Here is a 5,268-nt window from a genome sequence, read left to right on the forward strand (position 1 = left end):
GCCGCTGGCCCAGGGTCACGCGGAATGGCATCCCTGCCCTCTGAACCCCTGAGCCCTACCTCCCCCCCCCACACCTTTCCCTGAACCTCCTGTCAAACAGTGTGCTGCCATTTCAGAGTGATTTCTTTCACTTAGTAATGTTAAGGGGAAGGATGTCCTGAAAGAACTCTGCAGTCTTGTGGACCCTACTCCAGCTTTCTGGACTCCACCCCCTACTCCAGTGACGAAACTACAACTCCCAGCAGCACCAGGGAAAGAACTGCGAGGACCCAAGGGCGGAGCTAAGCAGGAATTCTGGGTCTTTGGGGGGTAAATAGAGAGCGGTTTCCAACTGTCACTCTGGAGAGGTAACTGCTCTCTCTCTGCAGCAGCTGCTCTCTGACGGTGTGACTGAGGCTAGAGCGGTAGTTTGGGACTAGAGCTCCAAGTCAGCTGCCCTGGTAAAGTATTCCAGCCACTTTGTATCCCTCTCTCTTTCCCTGGGTTGTTTCCTTTTCTTTTCCCATTCTTCTAAAGAAACCCATTACCCTTTCTGTGTGTGCCTGCAGAAAATTACATTTTGAGCACGCAGGTGAGGCCCCACGGACAGGCAGCCCAAGTCGACTCTGGGCTACCCTGTAACAGTTATGCATGTCACCTTTACTTTGTTACTGTATCTTATTTTATTTTTGTGTAGAAGAACTGGAGTGTAGGCCCGAGGTGCACGGGAGGTAAGAGGATCCACCAGAAACAGAGCTGGGAGCAGAACAGGTAGACTGACTGAAATACACTGCTGAGGGGAGCAGCGGGAGACAGGAGAGGTCTGCCGCGCCCTGTGGGTCGCTCCCTGGCTGAGGTCAAGCTCAGCTGTAGGGGGAATGCCCTGAGACTTAATTCCCACCATGGATGCCCTCACCTTTACTTCTAATTTTTTTTTAAAGAGTTTTTATTTATTTGTGCATACAGAACTGGGGTACAGGCCAGAGGCTCAGGGGCAGTGAGAGGCTTCACCAGAGACAGGGTGGGGAGCAGAACAGGCAGATGGACGAAGCCCACTGCTGAGGGGAGCAGCGGGCGGGTCAGGAGAGGTCTGCCACGCCATGTGGTCACCTCTGGGGCAGGCGGGAATTGAACTCATGCGGACGCGGCTTTAGATTCTCAGTGCTGTGCTTTTAACCCGCTGCGCCACCAGGGAGGGCCTACTTCTAATTTTAATCAAACTCTTACCCACTGTACATTAGTCAATACAGTGAAATGCCAATACAGATCATCATACAGTTGTCAAAGTCTTCTGGTTGGCTTGGGGTCAAGATTCAGAGCTCACGGTTTGGTCAAGTTCACACATAAATAACTTCTGAAAATACATCGAGGTCATCAGTATTTGGTTGTCAAATAAACCCTTACTTTAAAATTAAGAGGCTCGCGTTCTCATTTTCTGAGTCAATTATTCATGATCAGGATGTCCACTTAGCCTCAGCAACTCATCACAGAGAGGCTCTTACTCGAGTCTGGGCTCCAGATCTCCATTCTGGAGGGGTGATTCCACTTAAGAATTATTAATGCAAAAAACCCCAACCTGTAATGTGTTGCCATGTCGTAAATTGAACTAGATGATAGCTACAGCTTTTGAGGACTCAAGACTCATCACTCCTGACAGCAGCAAACCTTCCAGAATCACCCAAGGGAGACAGACTTCTCAGAAACCAAGAGTGCTGTACAGAGAGCAGTAGTGTGACTCATTTCCTAGAGAAACTGGCAACAATCCATGGCGATTATACTGGTTAGGGAAAATCATTAGATGTCTCATGAGATATCAGAGTTTGGATAGTCTCCAAGTGAAGATAAAGTTGACTTCCTGGAAGGATAAAAATCTGCTTAGCCCCAAATATGCAAAGAAATCTGAAAATATTCAGAAACACCAGGATGTTTATGGGATAAAGAATGGGACTGTGTCCCTACTCCAAGGTCTATATCCTGGGAATTCAGCAGCAGAGTAGAAAGAATAAACCCAGAGAAAAAAAAGAAAAAGAACAGCTGCTTTCTTGCTCTTCAAGGGATAGAAGAGAAAAAAGATTCGAAGGAAATATCTGAGTTATGTTATCTGATACTATATAGAATTTATAAAGAACTCTGGTAACAAGTAGAAAAACAATTAAAATGGGTAAAAGACCTTTATAGACATTTCACCAAAGAAGATATACAAATGGGTGACAATGTACAAAAAGATTTCATGCCATTAGTTATTATGGATTTGCAACTCAAAAACCACACCGAGATACCACTGCACACCTATTAGGACAGTTGATCCAAAATTCCAGTCCTATGTACATACTCAAAAGAATTGACAACGGGGACTAAGATATTGTACACCAATATTGATGGCAGCGTCATTCACACTAACCAAACAGTCTGAGCATCAACAATGGTAAACAAAATATGGCATATAACATGTGGTGGAATATTATGCTACCATTAAAAAGGAATGGGTGACTCCTGAAAACATTATGACAAGTGAACTGAGCCAGACACCAAAGGCCATGTATTGTGTTCCCACTTGCACGAATTATCTAGAACAGGCAAATTCATGGAGATAGAAAAAAATACTGGATTGGTGATCAGGGCCTGGAGAGGGGAGAATAAGTAGTTATTGCTTAATAGTTGATGACTTTCTGAGTGCAGTGATGAAAGTTTTGGGAAATAAACAATGGTGGTGGTGGCATCACACCGTGGATGTGTCGAGTGCAACCAAATTGTGAGTTTAGAACGGCTGAAAGGGCTAATCTTATGTCACATATGTATTTCATTACCATAAAGTAAATGAGTGTTATCAGCAAGAGTTAATTTCCCAAAGGAAAGGGACCACTATCTGCAGAGGGGAGAAGTCTTTCATTAAAGCCGAAAGTAGTTACTCTGTGCGGTAGCTCAAGCTCCTTTGAGTAGACTTAGTTCTTGATGCTTGTTTTCATCCGAACACACAGAGGTGGAGGTGGGGAGATAACGCACTTACCTGCTGCTTGCCTCTTCTTCAAAATCCTGTCCTTGCTTTTCTGCAAAAGCAAGGAACGCAGAGGAGATGTTATTGTCAATGTTATTCCTTTCAGTAGCATCATCTCCTTAAACTCAGAGTACAGACATGGTCTCCTCTCATCCCACTTGTGTGCAGTAAGTGCTCGTCGCCCAAACCTGGATTAGCAGGAAGTGGTTGTCTTCCACAGGTTGGCTCCTATTGAACTGTCCAGAACTGGGGTGGCTTAGAGGAGTCCAAAGGCCACAGGGATGAGGGCTACTTTTCTGTTCCCCAGTAGGGAGTAACTTGCTCAGTCCCCTCTGTGATTTCTCCACACTGCCACAAGGTGGAGCTGCTGCATGGCAGCCTTGTGCGCTCAGAGCTGCCCAGCCCCGCTGGCCTCACCTTGCTGTTTTCAAAGAGGCCAACTTGGTCTCTCCAAGGACTAAGATGGCGTCAGGAGGTTCCAGCTGTTTCGTTGTTTCCTGGCCCTCCCCACAGAATCTACAGCATCCGGAGGTCCGGATGCTTTTCTTTAGAAAGTGCAGAAGGCCTCACCTACCCTTTCCACTGGACAACATGGCTAGTGTCCTTCTTGTAAGGAAGTCAACCTTCAACTATTCCAGAGCACCTGCACCTAAGCTTTTTTAGGATGACCCCGTGCCACAAAGGTAATCTGAGGACTTCCTGAAGTGAACCTCAGCACAAAAAGACAACCAAGCAAACCAAATCTCCAATTATGTATCAACAGATGGTAATGAATAAAATGTATATATGTGTGATGGAATATTAGTCTGCCATATAAAAGCACCGGATGAAACTTGAAAAAATTATGCTAGGTGAAGTGAGCCAGACACCAAAGGCCACTCAAAAAATGCAGTGATATTCTAGTCCATTCAGAAATGCCAAGCGCCTTTTCTCCTGATGAAGGTCATTCTACAATGAAGATCTAGACTGGCCTGGCTCATGAGAAAGTGGCATGAATTTCCTGTGGACGTGAGGGTATCCCAGAAAAGCCACGTTCTCATCCCCATGAGGAAAACAGCAACAGCAGACAAGACCACCTCAACACTGATCTTGAACAACATGTGCAGATAATTTCACCAGGAACACAGTAGGCTCCCCCTCCTGTTCGGTGACTTAAATGGGGCCACCCAAGGCCTGGCGTTTGGGGAGGGCCCCTTGAGTCTAAATGTAGGTGGGCTACCCAATGAGTGGACACAAACCAGAAAATGATGAAGAGAATTAGCCCAGATGCCTCAGCAACACCTCTCCCCCAACCCCCTCCACAGCCTGGCTTCTAGGCATGGAGGCCCATAGTCTTGAAACTTTTTGCGAAGAAAATTGCAGATTCAGTGCAGTTGCATGCAGCTGTAAGAAATGACTCCGGCACGCGCATGTGGCTTTTATTCACTTTCCCCCAAGGAGAACATCTGGCCAAGATACTGCAATGTGGACACGGCCAGTCAGCTCTGAGCCATCCCGAGGGCCACTGCTGCCCCACCCCAACCTTCATCACCCCTCTGCCCTCCATTTCTGTGACTTGTCGTTTCTAGAGTGTAACATAAAAGGGACCACAGAGCACGAAGCCTCTGGGACTGGCCTTCATCGCTCCGAAGTCCCAGAGGTCCTGCGCAGGTTGCCGGCGTAGTGCTAGTGAAGGGTCATGTATCCTGCACCCCTGCCTAGGCAAGAGGGCACCCCCTCTTCCCAACTTCGCCTGATCAGGACTGGCGCCTCTGGGAGTCCCACCCGACCCCGTCGGCACCCTAAGGGGGTGGGGCGGAGATAATTTCACCAGGAACGCAGGAGGATCCCCCTTCTGCTGGGTGGCTTAAAGGGGGCCACCCCAGGAAGACAGAAATCAAGGCCTGGGGCTTGTGGAGGGCCCAATGTCTAAATGTAGGTGGGCTACCGAATGAGTGGGCGCAAACCAGAAAATGATGAAGAAAAACGAGAGAAAGAGCCTGGACGCAGCGAGGGGGCGGGGCGCGCCCGGGCCGCGGGTCCCGAGAGCTGAGGCTCAGGGGGCGGGGCGGGACCTCCGTTCGAGCCTGGCAGTGGGCGGGACCAGGTCCTGAGCGAGCCCGGGTGGCCAATTGGAGCCTGGGGTAGGCGGGGCGGGGCGGGGCCTCGCGATGGGCGGGGCGAGGCTCAGAGTTAGGAGGAGGGGCCACTCGGAGCCCGGAAGGGCTTTGTCAGGGCGGGGCTCTTTGGTCGAGTGGGCGTGTCGGGGCGGGGCCAGAGGGCCGCGGGGCGGGGCGTGCCAGGGGCGGGGCGTG

This window comes from Condylura cristata, unplaced genomic scaffold, assembly GCF_000260355.1.
Source record: "Condylura cristata isolate star-nosed mole 26May11 unplaced genomic scaffold, ConCri1.0 scaffold00048, whole genome shotgun sequence".
In the NCBI taxonomy this organism is placed as follows: Eukaryota; Metazoa; Chordata; class Mammalia; order Eulipotyphla; family Talpidae; genus Condylura; species Condylura cristata.